This window comes from Poecilia formosa, unplaced genomic scaffold, assembly GCF_000485575.1.
Source record: "Poecilia formosa unplaced genomic scaffold, Poecilia_formosa-5.1.2 Scaffold90, whole genome shotgun sequence".
NCBI lineage: Eukaryota > Metazoa > Chordata > Actinopteri > Cyprinodontiformes > Poeciliidae > Poecilia > Poecilia formosa.
Genome location: NW_006800029.1, coordinates 1,441,214 through 1,458,633, shown reverse-complemented (window position 1 = coordinate 1,458,633; position 17,420 = coordinate 1,441,214). Strand labels below are relative to the sequence as shown.

Here is a 17,420-nt window from a genome sequence, read left to right as displayed (position 1 = left end):
AACAACCACCGAAGAACTGCGTGTTTAGGTCCAGATGACTCCAAAGCATTTTACATTATATTCAGACACTGTTTTCATGATTAGCTAATTTTTGTGAGAGAAATGTATAATAGTCATTAAAACCTGTAATTTGTTGTTCTGTTATGCAGTTAAAATTTCAAATCAACAAAACAAATTGAAGGAAGAACTATGGAAACAAGTAAGGTTTAGATGGTTCATTACATTCAGTAAAATTTACCCAACCAGTGAATAACACCAAATCAGTCTTTTAATAAGTTCATAAATAGTGAGCCAGAGAAGATGGCAGTTCAACAGGGGCCTCCTAAATAAAAGTTGCTACGTGGAAGGGCATATATCAGGATCAGGCCATAAAGCCTGCCCTTTTCGTGTGGGGAGTAGTGGGAGTAGTTGACTCCTGTCTGCTGATAGGAACTCTAAATCACTCAGGTCCCCACACTGCCAGCATCACACACACACACACTCAGACCCTCGTAAATGTCACCTGTTAATCTGGCCCCAAGTGCTCCTCAGTTCACTCACTCGGTAACGTAGCCATAACATGTCCTGCTCAAGACACAGACTCTGCTGTGGGTTTCTTTTCTGAAATCTTTACTCAAGTCGGCGGCGGCCTCCTCACAAAGATGTAAACATGCTGACTGTCCTCTGCATTTAGTTTTCTCAAATATAGTTGATCCAAAAATTATCCATTTTCCTGGCAGATTTAGGTTTACAGTAATCATAAATTGTACCATAATAGAGATAAAAGTCCTGAAGTGAATTTATTCGAGAATCCATGGAAGGAGCTAATTATTAGAGTAATGAGAAGGAAGCCTTCCAACTTAAAAGAAGCCCATAATCTGGCATAAATTGTCAGACTGTCAATGAAACATTAAAAAAATCCTGCCAGCTGCAATGATTGCTGTCATGCAGTATTTCCCGATTATTAAAAAATTGCATAATTTTCAAATTCTTAAAAAAAATTGCATAAAATTGCATGACATTTTAAAAATATTTCTTCTAAAAACAAGTAAATATTTTTTTTTTCCATGAACTTAATATATATATATATATATATACACACACACACACACACACACATACCTTTTAATAGCAGTCACACTCATTTTATCAGAAAAACCTTCTTGATGGAACGACAATAAAACTATTAAACAGAAATATTCCTGCAGTATAAATAATTTAATGCTTAAATGTATGTTGTCTGTTTGCAAAAGGAATATATGTAAGATAAGGTCTTGAACACTTGATTGAAATAGTAATTTCCGTAAAGAAAGAACAAAAAATCTCATGGGGCAATTATTTTACAATACTGTAGGCCTCATGATCTATATGGTGCAGAAGAAACTATGAAACAACTCCTGTTTGGCAGGGTGTTGTATATTATCATATAGGCATGTCATAAATATAAGCAATGTTGTAAGGCTCAAGGATTAAGAATAGCTATGGTAGGTCTAAATATTTCAAAAATCATACGATGGTGAAATTGCCAAGGAGAAGTCATTTGCAAAAAATCTAAATTTTAATCAATCTTCATTTCTATGTTTTTATGAGACATGTTAGGCTACATTTCTGCAAAGATATCCACTTTAGGAAGAAGTTGTCCAAAACGTTGAATACTTCTGGAATGCAAAGTGTGAACTCATGACATGTGAATATTCAAACAGGTTTTGAATTCCAAATGTATATTTGCAATATTTTTGCAACATTCTAGAAAAATATGACATAATCTGCAAAAACGTCATAATGGCACCACTCTTATGGCCAAACCCATATTTTGGGTTTTGAATGAGGAATTTACTTAAGAATCTTTTTTTTTTTTTTTTTCATAAAACATGTGGGATAGTAGCAGATATAAGCCACCAAGGGATCTAGAGTTTATCAAGATGTTTGGAAGAAGAAAATGGGTATAGCAAAACAGAAATGTCTTTACATAAACAATGGAATGTATTGTATTTTTTTTTTTATCCACAGTACATTATATTACTAAAACTGAACATTTTAGGGTTCTTGCTAGCCTAGCCTAACTGTCATTAGCTATCGAACATCCATGGAGACACAACCACATTAAACATTTAGTTTTATTCATAAATGGCTCTTAAAGTGATGCCTTAAAAAAAAAGTGTTTTGTAAACATGGTTTAAAGAGGCATTAAATGGATTAGTTCAAAGATATTTGGAATGGACATTCCCATAACGCTTTTCAAAGAAATGAACACTGTGTTCTTTCTTCAGAGCAAAGATAAAAAGAACCGTCCAGACTTTTATCAGTAACAAGTCCAAAACGCTATGCAAAGGTAAGGAGTTATATGTATTCCATATGCTCTTAGCCACGGTTAGCTCAACTATCAGGAATCCTCCCTCATCTTTAGGCTGATAACACAGTTCTGTCCACAGAAAATGAAGGAAACACCACGGAGGTGATAAGCATTTCCCAGAAGGATCTAGTATAACAGACCCATTGCTATGAAAAAAACCAAACAAAACAAACTTTGACATGGTTACGAGTTTAAACATTTGAACTTGTTCTGAAAAGATAATTCCCTGAAAGCTCTGAACATTAATAAAGGAAAAGAACAAACATGGAACAGTGAGACTAAACTGAATGCAGCAGTGGGAGAAGACAGATGAAATATATGAGGGCCACATAGAATCACGGAGGGCTGCATCTCTGGCTGATGCCAAACCGATGCAGCTTGCTCTATAACTGTAAAGCCTCTTTCAGTCGTTCACTTCTTTCCATTAATTTGATGGCAACTGAACATGTTGGCCTGAACGAGCACCTTAGTGCTTTTCCATAAAAAGCTGAGATGCAGAAAACGCTGATCTGCTGCAGTCACATTAGCAAATAGGCAGACGGTTAGGAATGAGTTTATCTCAGATTTATTTTTATGAATGAATAAATGAAATTAAAACGGCACTGTCCAAAACTCTCACAGAACTTCTGCAAAGTATTCACATCCCTTGAACTTACTTTAGTTTGTCACATTATTTCTATAAACTTTAATTTATGTTTGGGGTTATTGGTTTTCAAAGGTTTTTAGAAATCTGAACATTGTCGGGTTTTGTAAAGCTTGACTGAAGCTCATTCAGATTGTACGCCAAGTGTCAAAAAACAGAAATATCAGGGTTTCCCAGTATTCAGGTCCATTAACCCTCCATCAACCCTGACCAGCTTCTCTATCCCTATTGAAGAAATGCATGCCCACAGGACATTTCTGTTAGAGGTGTGACTGCTATTTTTTTTTTTAAATCCTAAAACCAAGAGATGCTTTTAGAAATAATTTTAGAGAAATTCTAATTTCTGGGAGCCTAAGATTTTTCTCAAATTTTTACCTCGGTAAAATAAAAGCCACACATCACCTTAGGCTAAACCAGAGGTTCCCAAACTGCAGGGGGGAGGTGGCGGGAAGCCGTCTGAATGGAAAAAACAACAACAAAAAAAAAACAAAAAAAAAACATGAACACTGTATGCGCTGGGTTTTTACCTTAGAATGGCCAACTTTCTGTTATTCCTATGTCAATTTGATACAGTAGAGGCCACATTTCCCATATTTGTGTCCTCTGTCACTTTTATCTGCAGTTAAAACTGTTTAATCCGTTGTTAACATGTGGTAACCTGTTTTTCCGAGCCGCCTTTAAACGCAACATGAGCGCTATGACACTCGCACTGGGTTTACACCTGTACGGCAGTGAAGGAGACCTGCTGCTGCTGCGCGGAGCTACGCAGGTTTGTGTTAGAATCATGGCAGCAAACCAGCAAAACTCAAAAACATTTTCACAGTTTTTCCCCCAAACTAACCAACTGAGTTGAGTAAAGCTGTTGGATGCAGGTAATGTTAGCTAAAAGATGACTAGCTAGCTAATGTCAATACAGCACCTTAAGCTTAACAAGTAGCCTGTAGGCTACTGATGTTGATGTCATTTTGCCCCCAAAAAAGTCATTTCCCTCGCTCTATCCCGCCCGCCAAAACACGTTGTTCAACAAAACAGCTATTTGTAATCCAAAAGGGGGGCCCAGAAAATATTTGGAAACCACTGGGGGGGCCCAGGAGAAAAAGTTTGGGAACCACTTGTCTAAACAAAGGATTGAACAGTTCTCCATGAGAGGTTAAAATCTTGGACTATTGCTTTTGAACGTGACCCATATAAATGGGAGAAACCAAACAATAGAACCCATTTCATAATATTCCTGAATGAATAATCAAATTCAGCTATCCACATTTCAGAAAGCACTCTGGCTATATCTTATGAAAATATGAAAGGTGAAATTCAGGAATGGCATTCATACATCATGCACACAGGGGGAACTCTTATCACTATGTACTTTTCTATATGGACGCTTTACTCAGCATACAATCAGACACTATCACATACTTTTTTAAAGATGTATATATGGCTTTTAAGAAACATGCCATGCGCTTTTTGTTTAATAAAGGCCATGTAAGGTTGTGTACATGTGTATTTGTGAGGAGGACCTAGTCAAAAGAGCATAGGATATTCAAGCCACTGTATGCATCTGTATGTACGGTGTTGTGGCTGCAGAACTGCTGTGAAGCAGCCGTTGTCTCATTAGCATGTCAATTGACTCCATCTGCTTTGCACATGAAAGAGCCAGTGTGTGTAGGAGGACAGGAGAAAGAAAGAACGAACGCGGGATCTGGAGGGAGGGCGGGGACCGCTGTGTATTTATCTCCACCTTGTAGGAATTTGTATCGTACACTGAGGGCACTTATTAAGGATCACACTGAGGTGTGCTCCATCGCTCTAAGACGCGCACAAAGACAAAATAAAAACCCAGGTACTCACATCAGTGGCACATATGTAATTAAACCAAACAGAGCACTGACGTTTTGCTTGATGCTGGAAAAAGTTGCCTCTAAAATGAGAGGTATGGAAAGAGGGTGTGTCAGTGGCTGTGCACTTTTAAAGACCCTCTAGTTGGGAATGTATGGCCTAATTTTTTGTGTCCATAAACACATTCTCAAATATTTTGTTTGTGCTGAGGAATTCTTAATCTTTACAAAGTGAAACGTCTGAAAAGTCCGGTGTGCCCCTTGGTCCAACCAACGGACTCTTCAGAAATCATCAAATTAGTAAATAGTGCAAAACTTCATCACTTCATCTTGGTGTACAAGCTAAAATGATGAAGGTTTTTCATCTTTAAAAAAAAAAAAAAAAACCTTTTTAAATTTTTTTTTTTTACACTAATGGGCAAACGGCACCATTTTTTAGCCTTTTGGGTCTTAAATATTACAAGCTGTACTAGAATAATTATTTCTGGTAGTCTTCTATACTGTTTTCAAAGCACAACTGAAAATTGGTCGCAGTGTAATACACATTGGTCCCTAAAGAATTTCATAAAAAATCTGTGAGTGTCTTAGTTCAAGCTTTCTTTTCCACTAGGATTAATACACTCAATTCAGAGGTTTCTGTTGTTCCACAGGGACTCTGCCATCAAGGAAAAGTGGCCCCCTGGCTTTAAAGCGTAGTGGATGGGTGCAGAATCTGATGCTTATCCTCTGCCCGTAAATTTTCAGTGATCTGTACAGAGCTGTGGGATCCAGAATGGTGTAGGACAGGGAAAACCTTGAGGGTAAAAGAGGCAATTAGAGAAAGCGAGACATAAGGGGAGAAAGAAGAGTGGGACAACAGTGAGCAGAATTGTAGGGATTTAGTCTTTAATCATGAACAAGTAGATGGGAAAAGAAAATATGAGACAAAATTGAGGACAGTATGGAGAATCTGTTCTTATTTACATTTCACATGCTAATTAGCTTATTAACTCAAAACACTGACAAAGGTTTCCTGAGCCTCTGCATGGTCTCTCAGTCTGGATAAGTAAGACACAATCTTGGGGAAGACTGTTGACTTGTCAGATGTCAAGAAGGCAGTAATTGACTCTCCACCCAAGGATGGAAAGCCATAAAAGGCCATTGCTAACGAAGATGCTTGTTCAAATTGCTGTCTGTAAGTAAATTCATAGAAAGTTAAGTGGAAGGTAAAAGCTGCACTAACAATGGGGATAGTCACAACCTTGAAAGGATTACTAAGCAAAATCAGTTCAAGAATTTGGGGAAGCTTCACATAGGAACTCTGGGCTCTTGGCTATTTAGAATCGATTGCTTGCTGGAGGCGCGGACTCTATTGAAGTTTTAAATATTACCCAATCTTTAATGTAAAGTGCCAGTTTGAAGCTGTGAAACTTACCCAAAATTGCCTGCACTGTAAAACAACCATCCTCCACTGTGAGGAGAGAAAACTAATTTTAAAACGAGTTTGGGTTAATTGTACCCCTTAAAGACTCAGTCATGTTCATGTTTCACACATTTGACTCAAATGGTCATCATGGACGAAAGGAAATTGGTCAGAATATGTAGAAACAACTTTGGCACTTCAGTGTACACACCTATTGTGCTACTAGAACCTGTTGGAATACCAATGTCACTGTCCAAACATTATTTGCTAGAGTACCAACAAAGAATATTGGACCAGTCCTGTAAAATTTGTAAAATATCCCCATAAACACACTGCTAAACCCAGTGGGCAGCCTTCCCAGTGCAGCTGAAGCTGTTATAGCCGCAGTGGATGTGCCAACTCCATATTAGAGCTTTTGTATTAGAGATGAGATGTCATTAAAGTGTGTCCATGTGTGTAAAGGCAAGCATTTCAAAACTTTTGGCAATGTAGTGTGTTGTTTTTTTTTTTTAGCTTAGTGTATTTTCATGGAAAGACTTATCCAGCTAAACACACTTTAACACAAACTAGCTCGCAGAACCACTTCTCTTTCCCGTTGTTGTGTTTGGTTGCTATGGAGTTTCCGTGGCTTGCCAGGGAAACTAACAAGTAGCAAGACTTTTGTATTAGGTTGTGACTTTTTGACTGGAAGGAAAATTATGCAAAGTCAAACACTTGTGTGTGAGAATATATCTGGCTATACATGCATAACACAGTGACAAACAGCTGATGCTTTAAAGCAATATGAAAACACAACGAATGTAAACATTTTTGTGCAGAATGCTAGATAAAGCAATAAAGCAGTGTTCGGTGTTTTACAAGTCCTGTGTGAGTGTCTGTGTGGGAGTTAATTATTTGGGCAAAATGAGAATATGGGGGTGTAGCTTAAAGACAGCAACTGGATGAAACTCTTTGGTTGAAATTAGAAACATGTGGCTGTTTTTGCTTTAAATTGCAAGACTTGCAGCTCCTTCCCGATTCAAAAACAAATGTGAATCATCAGTTTAAGACAAGGATTTCAACCCTAAAAAGATGATTCATTAAGAACAGTCACATGCACTTGTGGGACCACTAAGCATTTACTCATGTCGTGTTTACAGTATCCATCTTGGACTCATCCTTGTCTTTTGAAAATAAGTGTTTTTTCAATTTGAATGCACACGATGGGGAAGGGAGATACAGACTGTCTGTCTGCTTGCCAGTATTTTTAGTTGTAATTGTAACCATAAATTCTTGTTGACCCTTGTATTTCAATCCAGGTGCACAGAGCGGCTTCCTGGACTGGGCTGTGGCTCTGCCTGGAAAACGGCCGCCTTCCCCTAAGTGGGAGCTTTGATTGGAGCTCGTGTGAGTTGGCGGGAGGCAGCTGGTGAGCTGCATGTTGTTTTTTTTTCTCCTCTCATTTTGTATGGTTTGGCTTGGTTTGGGCCATACCAGCTTGGTGTGACCACATCAGTGCTGCTCACAGGGCTTGCTGAGGAAATGAACAGATATATCTGACTCAGCAGCACTTAGTTCTGCTTATGATCTTTGCACACATGCGTACACTCCATTCTGTCTTGGTTGCACAGCATACTGTACTGGCTTACTCATATGCAGATGTATTCTCTGTTCATGCGCACTGTTACACACTCTCCACCGCTCTTCTCCTCTCTTTTCTCTGGTCTTTGATGTTGCTCCTACTCCTCGAAGCCTCGGCTCTCCATGCCAGTGAGTTTCTTTCTCAGGGACCGTGATGGAATCATCAGTCCTACTCAGCGCTATGCCTCATGCAGGTGTGAGATCTGCTGACCCAGCTACGTGCCGTGTCCCCATGGACCTGCAGGCGATGACCTAATGTTCATATGACTCCCTTGTCCCTCTGTCCCCTGTTTTTACTCTTTTGAACACCAGTTCAATTCAATGCTACTAAAAAAGACACAATGATATCATTGGCGTGAGTCAACAGGTGAGTGTTGCAGTGTGTAGCTGAGCTGGCGTTCTTGGTTCATGACGAGTTCTGGAGCCGTTTCATGTGACCACAGCTGAAACCTTCACATCTGCACTTGCTGCTCTCATTGAGCACAACTTAATTTTACTTTCACTGTCCCTAAAAGACATTTGTAGCTTTGCATGCTGCTGGTGTATAGCTAATTATATCCAAGTGACGTAACCTAAGATAAATGTTGCTTTTGTTATTCTCTTTTGTGGGGTCTTTCCGAGTGCGCATACCAGTAAACAAGTGCAAGAGCTGTGGTAGTAATGTTGTAATCCTCTCTCATAAACACTGCTGTTAGAGTGTTTGTGTTGACACATATTGAGAGACAAGAAACAGGCACAAAGCTGGTAAAGGTGGAGAAATGGGGAGGAGTGTGTATATTGATGGGATTTTTTTAAATTTACCACTACATGTGGGTAGGGACACATTGCGTCACTCCAAATTTCCCCTTGTCTGTGGCCGTTTCCATAAACAAACTTTATTTTTCAGTGTGTAGACAAAACATCCACCATGATTTATAGAGCATTCCCTGATGGGATAGCCATTAGTTAAACAATCTGACATTCAACTTTAAATTTTAGGCGTATACGCAAAATACTATGTATAATTGAAAACTAATGCTGCACATCCTTCTGAACGCCCCATATCTATTGTGAAGCATGATGAGTACAACATAAAGCTGTATTGATGCTTTTCTTGTTGAGGGGCGATGAAGCTGCATCAGAGTTGATGAGACGTTTTTTGGAGATGGATACAGGACAATCCTAAAGAAAAAAAAAGTCGTTAAAGACTGAGACGTTAGTTCACCTTCCAGCAGGACAACGACCACATTGTAAAGTCTTCAGAGGTTTCATTTGTCAGAATAGCATAGTCAATGTCTAGTCCTAAGTCTGAAGCCCTAAACATTCTCAAGAACAGAGTTGTCTGTGCTTTGTCTCAGAACTTCAAGAACATTGACTTCAATCTGATGTTGCACTGTTGGTTTTGGAGTTCTTGTAGCTTGTTAATCATCTTGGCAGAACTTTTTCGTAACTTTAGATTAAGTTATTCAGAGGACAGATGACGTAATGCAATGCAAGATTTGATTTACTTCATAGATGATCTATAACCGATTTCTTTCATTTGTTTTGTTTTTTTTTTCCTTGAAAATATTATTCTGTCATGAGTCTTGTTCAATAATGCTAAATCCTGATATCATTTTTTGGTCTCTAACACTGAGATAAGTCACAGGCTGACAAGAAGCTCTAGGTCTTTTTTTTTTTTTAATGTGAATCCAAGCTGAAGTAAGTGAAACTGGATGCTCTCTGGGGTTATGAGGTATATGTTCAGTTTGTTCTGGTGTTTGAGTAATGACAACTCCCCCTGCTCCCCAGTACTTACACATAACGTGGTAATATGCTCCCTCTCTGGTTTGTTGATCCCATCGTCTCAACCCCTTGGACATGTTTCTCATTATCCTCATAATGGGAACATATGGCTGCCCACTGTTTGTGCATCGGTCCTAAAAGTACATTAAGGGCACACAGATGCACACATGCAGACATAAGTCGCTGAATCACGCACTCTAGTTAAGCCATTTCTTTTTCCGAGATCTAAGACTTTGCTCTTTTTGTTGTGGTGTCTTCATCAGCCCACAAGTACACACATACATTGTGTTTCATGTGTATGTGTTTAAAATTTAAATGCACTGACTTGACCTCAACACTCGAAGCCTTCTGCGAACCAGAAACCCGAATGTTTGTGTGAACATCTGCAAACGTAAGAAATCCAGACCTGCTTCTGACGCACCTGATGCCTCCAGTCAAGGCTGAGATGTGATATTAAGAATAACTCAAGCCATATATTAGCCAAAGTACTTAATATATAGCTTAACCAAAGTAGGATCTTTTGTTGGTTCTGAAAGTAATATTAATTACTATAAACTCTTTTAATAGCACCTTTATATCCAATCCTTTTATGGCAGAAAGAAATCAATACTACTATTTCAGAGTCTACTTGAAATGTTTAATCAGAGCTGTTGTAAATTAAGAATGAGCCCTTGGGACTCTTTAGTTTTATAGCTTAGTTTAATTGATATTAGCACTGGAGGTGAAACAGCACCCAAGATCCATAATCTAGGTGTGGTCTACAGTTTTGAGGTCTTGGTTTTCAATTTGGCTTTTCTAAAATGTTCACCAATCCATAAAGACCACAGTGAACATAAGATAATCCATATTTACAGTTTTTTTTAGCATATCAGAGTATAATGTAGTGATGTGGGGAATAATTGTTGATGATGAAATATTTTTAGTCACTTAGCAAAATAATAACCCTCCTCCCTAAACCCCTCAAATTTGTCCTTTTTAAAAAACTATCTCACAATATAAATAATAATTATTTATTTGTAGTTTAGCACAAGTTGTGTCTATTTGTAAGGTTCTGTAAATGACTGAGTTGCTGACATGTTGTTGGGAAGAAACATATTTTATGTTGAGGTGGTTTATTTTAAACATTTTAAAATCCTACATCCTCCATAACAACACATAGCGACATACAATCCTTAAATATGAAATGTACCAGTGCTTTGGTTAAGGCTTTTGCTCTGTCTAATTTTACGCTAAGTGACGGTGTAAAATTCCCAATAAGTAGAAGCCATTCTTTTCTGTCTGACCACACAATGCAGAGAGAGTCAATCAGTAACTTTCAAACACCCAGAGGGTCACCACAGAGAACCATTGTCCATAACCTGTTACATTGATTTAAAATTGGATAATATCTAGTTGAAGGCATTAAATCTTTGTCTTACTGCTGCATAAGTTGAATGGTAGTGGCTGGAATATGTGACAGAGGTCAATATTACTGGCTGTGATGCTCATTTGATTGTGTTTAACATTTTATGTGGTGATCATAACAATGGATGTAAGACAAATATTCCTTTTTTGTACTTTTAGTGTAAAAAAGGAACTAAAAGTACAGTTCCAACTTCGGATTGTCGCCTCTGAAAGCCCTGCATGTCTGAATATGTTAATTCAATATATTATAGGTAAACCATGGAGCAGAACAGTCATTGGACAATGTATTGAATCCTAAAATTAGTAGTGATTTATGTAGGCTTGTTATAGAAAGTATGTGGCTGGCCAGCTTGCTCTCCAGAGGGGCAGTTGTTGTAGTTTACATCAGCAGAGAAAGTCTTGTTCTCTTTCTCCGTTATCCGTCTTCACCATCTTTTCAACACAAACGAGTGCCTCCTAGTCTCTATCTTCTTCTGTCTCCCTGTTACAATACCCCCTTGCCGTCACCCTGCACTGTAGACTTCATGTCCAGACAGCACAAAGGCTCATACTCACATAAAGCACATATAAGCGCATACACAAGCTGCCACAACACAATAACCGCAGGCGGCTGAATATTAGAAAATCACCCAAACCTGTTGACCTCTCAGTCATGCAAGAAAATCGGAAGATTTCCCCACTATATTAAAGCGGAGGCAGCAGCCTCTGTCCCAGCTTCCCCTCATCTCTCTGCCGTTTATTCTAATCACACAGAGCCTGTCTCCTTTTCTGCCTTTATTTTGCTCTATTTTTCCATCTCTTTGTTTTGTTTTTCGGCTGACAGTGACTGGGTCTCTTCTGCCCCAAGGGAACAGAGTTATGAGCCTGATGTCCTTTCATAGTCAATTGTATAATGTGGCTTGTGTGTATGTGTGTGAGACAGTGGGGGGAAAGAGGCAAGGTGTCTCTGTGTGTGCAGATTACCGACTCACTCGAAGCTCATATTCAGTATTGGGTGTGTGTTGTTTGCAGATCGTGTCCTTCTTTGTGGTTTCTCTGGTGGGGTTCTTCCAGGATGCTGCTATCATGCTGACCTCCTCTCCGTCCTGTCACACACTACTGGAAGTGCTGGGATCACACAGTGTGTGCGGTTTTCTCCTACGTTATCTCCTCACACAGTGGGGGAATTGCTCTGGTCTTTAATAAGTACTCGGTGTTCTTGCTGTGCTCCAGCAGGTTTTGGATGTTCATCTAGTTTGTCTGGTTGTCAAGTGTTTTTCTGTCTGTGTTGGGAACTTCATAGATAAGTTTGATGTGTTTTTGCTCCCTGGAGGCTGAGTGTTCTCAACTTTTTACTCTAAACAAGTCCTCCCTAATGTCCTTGTTCGGTTGGAGCATTGCAGGGGTGGCTGCCTCCACATCCTCCCCAAGCCTCAGGCCCCCTTTCAGGGCTGGGAAATGCAGGCCAACCCCCTTCACCTGCTCCTGAGCGGAAAGCCCATGGTCAGAGGAGTTTTGTTTGGGCTAAGCGTTGCTATTTTCAGACGAACTGATTTCGCTTATTTTAGGGAGATGTAAGGAATGAGAATTAGCACTACCAGGATGAGTGGACAAAGAGTTATAAAAGGAAATGGTCAGTCATCGTTTTGACAATTGTTTACATTGTGGCCAACTTCATTTTAGTCACAGCTCTCTTAAGAAATAGGTACTTTCCCATGAAGCTTTTTTCAGCATCTGATGATATATAACAGGGTGGTTTATGTGTGGTGGGTCCAATGAAGTGTTATAATTTAAAGGTTAAAAAAGTTACTGCTAGTCTTAAATGTGATGTTTTTGTTGATTTTTTTATTTTTTTTTGGTGCAGTTTATTCCTGTAAAAACATATCCCCACGCTACTTGTTCTTTCCATTTTTTTTTCCTTTTTTTTTTTCCTTTTTTCTATTTTGTTATATTTTTGACATAGAATTTTTATCCAATTTTGGAGAAACAGCAAATGTATCTTATTGCATCAGTGAGTTCACGCTTAAAATATATGAAATATATTAAATTGTAATTTCTTTTTTTCTTTAGTTTGCAACTTTTGATATGCAAGTTCAATTGTTTAACATTTTACAAATGAATTAAATAAAGGTGACGTGTTCAGCGCAGCATCAATTAGCAGCAGGAGAACGGTGTGGACGATACTTTAAATTGGACCTACTTCTCTGAAATCTTGATCTCATTTACATATTTTCCTGTTTCTGTCTCTTGAAATTACGAGTTAGAAATTTGTGCCTTTATTAACATTGTTCGCTTATCAAAGTTGTTTTTGCCAGCAAACCCACCTAGAATCCTCGCCTTCCTGCAGTTCAAGGGAACTACATCGACTCGATTTGACTTGACCGGTCACACTCCCTGCTGAAAAAAATACACACCTCTTTTGCTCCTTTCTGTATTTTGCCACTAAAGTTGCTTTTTCTCAGCTGTGTGAGCAGACCTCCCAAAATACAGGGTGAAGAAAGTCATACGTGTTATTTTGATTTACAATGTTTACTAAAAAGATGATCAAGAATAATAGGTTTCACATGCTGCTGCGCTAGAAATCTGTGATTATACCTGCTGAACTGCATCCAGTGTTTGAAGGAGTTTTATGAGGGAACAGATTCAAAAAGCACTTTTGATCCATCTAGGTGGTGCATTGTGTGATTATTTGTTGACTCACATACAATTGTGGGTGAAGTTGAATTTCTTTGATAAACATGATTAAAGAGTAAAATTATTTGATCATATGGCCACCTGACTTTTAGCCCCACTGTTTCACAGTATGATGCTTTGAGCCACACAACTCAGAGGTCTGACCAGGGCTGACTATTGCTCTCTGTAGACAGGCTGGGCAGTTCTGGAAAGTCCCTGGCTGAGGATGAGGCTGGCAGGCTGGGTGGGTGTGGGGAGTTTGGGGGATGGGGTGGGATGTGGGGGTGTTGGAGTCCTGGAATTGTGCGTGTTTTCCTGGATCAGGAAGGAGGATGTGGTAGTCAGAAGACACCCCTCAGCTCTGCCTTTAAAAAAAAAAAATCTCCATCACCCCCAACCACCCACATCCACGCACTACCTCACCCCACAATCAGCCAAAAGAGGTAAAAAGATGGAGAAAATTACCCTTCCAGTAAAGCCACTCATTCAGGGCAACACGCAAAGGGGAAATGGAATGAAATTAAGGGGGGGAAGCAGGTGAGGACATAGAAAGTATTTGAAAAGTAGGCAGTGACAGGTAATTTCCATTGGCTAGTTTGTTTTTCAAAAAAAAAAAATGCATTTTTGTCTTGGATTTACTGGGTATGCTGAGTGAAAATGAGACTGAATACTGTGATGCTTAGAATGTGCTCTTGGTGTAATCCCAAGTAAGATGGCCTGTTTATCTGTAAGGCAATGTGTTTCTAAGTGGGCACAGAACACAAGTCCATCTGGGCTGCCCTGCCTCTTAACCCAATATCTAGCTGCCATTTATCATACAGACATGAGAACCTACACACATCCACATGCAACCACCCACACCCAAATAGGAACTACAGCTGCCATCTAGCCACATCACACACACTCACACTCATCATGGTCCACATTAGCCCCCTCTGTGAACACAGCTTGATGGATATTTATAGCTTAATAGATATTTTGTTGCAGAACGGAGAATTACTGTGAAACTCTTAAGTGAATCTGCTTTTTATTTATTTAGTCCTTTTTTTCCAGCAACTCTGCTGTAGTGAGTTACTCAGATCAGTCTCATTCATACTTAAGGATTTTTTTAAGTATGAATAATTTATTTTTTTCAATTTATTTGCAGATGTTTTCCATCACTTTTTAGTAATTTTACTAACATTGAACATGTTGAGCTGCAAAGCTCAGCTGTATGGCCCACTCAGGTTTCACCTTGGCACTAGTGCTCTCACCTTGGCAGCAGATTTCACACACTATTCCTGCCAACTCTCTTCAGCTTTCCAGACTACCTGTAACATATGTTCACCTCTAACAAGGGTAACTACTGTTTTCAAAGCCGCATGAGCCACAAGTTATCATATATCCTTCTGTTTTAAAAGTCTCCATACTGCCTATAGTATTTCCGCTCAGTGGAAAAAGGAAGTGTTCCAGCAACATCTTCTTGTACATCAACAACTTGTCAAACACTAAAGGAATTGTGTGAATCTAACTTTTGTGGCATCTTTACTTAAGACCCATAAAGTAAACTGTACATACAAAAATAACAGAACTTTAGAAAAAAAAAATGCAGACACAATGGGGGTGGGCTTGCATGAAATCAGACACTACACCAACAACAGGTATGATGACAATCTCCTAGTGTTGTCAGTTGTGTCCGTCACATGGATTTGGAGAATCAAAAACAAACAAAAACAATACATACATGAGCATATCTTAGTGCTTATATGTATATTTTTTAAGTAGAACCTTCTCTATGGGTCTTGGATCTTCATAACTTGGACAATTTTCCTTCACTTTGCAAACAGCCATGACCCTACTGTGTTGTTTTGCCAGAGGTCATTTTTACACCATGGCTTCAAGTCCACGCCATGAAGATTCTACCGCTACTGGATTCATCTCTAAAATGTACGTTTTTATGTCAAATACTACTAGTAACAACTTCTAATTACTACGGACAGTTCATATAAATTCACCTGTAAGTAAAGAAAGTCAGGACAAAAGACGAAGACAGATGGAGAACCAGTTGTGAAGGTGACTCTGCCTCCTCGAGAGTCTGTTCGTCTGGGCACAACCTCAGTCCCCTCTCAGCCAATCTCCTACCTGCTTTTTGACGCCCAGAGGACCAACTGCGGCATCCAGCAGGCCAGCAGCTGTTTTTGGGAGCCGTCCCTTTCTTAACCCAACCCTTTCTCACCTCGCTCCCGAGAGAGGAGCACAAGGATCAAACTCCTGTGTTGAGCTGCTTTTCACTGCCTCGAGGAAATATTAAACGGTGATGCAACAAGGACACGCTTGTGCTGTGCACAGGAAGCACTTTAATGTTAATAATAAAGGACATAGAGAATGCTGGAGCTGCAAAAGCAGAGTCAAGATGCAGATTTAACTTTCTCCCATGTCAGTATCAATAGTCTGACCCCCCACTGTGAATCTCTCGCTGCACGGCACTCTAAATAAATACCATTCACTTTTCAGTGTCACAAACTCTGGGCTGCACCCAAATTGTGGCCTCTCTTCACAGCTAAGGGAGGACAGGGCAGCATGGTGTGTGATGGTAAGTGTTTGCATGTGTGGTTTGCAAGTGCATTTGAGTGGTGACTGATTGTGTATGTGGGTGTGTGAAAACAATAGAAATGATTCATGGTGTGTGTGTGTGTTTTTTTTTTTTAGCAAGACTGGATCTGCGACTGCAAACCAAATATTGACAGTAGGGTTAGGGTTATCATATCAATGTTTTATTACAGCTGGAATACCGGTGTGTGATATTTTTTTACTGGATTGTTGTGACTGTTACTTCCTTTGGTTTCTAGTGTTAGCTGATCTGAATTGAGCCATTTAACAAATGACGTATGTCCCTTGGCAAATTAGTTCTGCATTAAAACACTAAAGAAATGCTGGATTTTTGACAAAGGGTACCTAGCAATCCTCCAAGCATGGGCCAATATAATGCAAACACGACTTGATATTTTGCCAAATAACTCAAGTTTGGTCTCAAGCGACGACAGCTTAAACCATTTTTAATCAGGACGAACAATCACATAAAAACATGAGACATGCTTACATAAAATAACTGTTAAAGTTTAAGCAAATAAAGTTTCAGAGTTAAATAATCCCCTATCTTCACTGAGATTTTAAAATCTTTGGAACTGTGTAAGGCTCCCCCTGCTTCCAGCACTTCACAGGCAACCCATTCCCCAATTGTGTAATTAAAGGATTAGTCCTGTTGCCCTGACCTCTGTGGTAAAAAAAAATCCTTTAAGCAACTGGTGTTGAAACATTTGAGGGACATCACAGTCCCACTCCTGAACAGGTCAAGAGATGGTGCAGTTTGCTTGGGGCTACGCTTCATCCTGCACCATCCTGACTATGTTTGCCCTATACTAATCTGTCCTTTTAGGAAGAAACGTTGGATATACATATGTGTGCATTCTGTTTATTTTATCTTTCCTCTCCATCTAAGGTATGTTTAACTTGTATACACTGAGCATGTGACACCAAAGTTAAATGCCTTGTTGGTGTTCACAAAGTCGGACAATTATGATTCTGATTCAGAATAAGTGCAGCAGGTGGAGAGGAACAGGTTTAACTCCAAGATTGTTGTACAAACGTTTAGAAAACTTTTCATAGTGTGGAAAGTCCTTTTTTTTTGAATGGTTAGACTAAGTAAAAAAAAAAAAGAGTCTTTGTCAGAGTCATAGAGTAATTTATAACTTAAATATCATTAAATATTTTATGGAAAAACTGTATTGA

The 17,420-nt window shown here is 39.2% G+C and overlaps 1 long non-coding RNA gene across 7 annotated transcripts in view; it reads left to right on the top strand.

Moving 5' to 3' along the window:
- Positions 1-17,420, top strand: part of LOC103141861 (uncharacterized) — a 245,722-nt gene that overhangs the window by 112,609 nt on the left and 115,693 nt on the right. For 2 of the 7 annotated variants that reach the window (XR_001662795.1, XR_001662793.1), the window contains one exon: positions 7,511-7,620. The exons of the other annotated variants lie outside the window; for them this stretch is intronic. This is a non-coding gene — a long non-coding RNA (uncharacterized LOC103141861). The remainder of the gene's footprint in view (positions 1-7,510; positions 7,621-17,420) is intronic. 7 annotated transcript variants of the gene reach the window in all.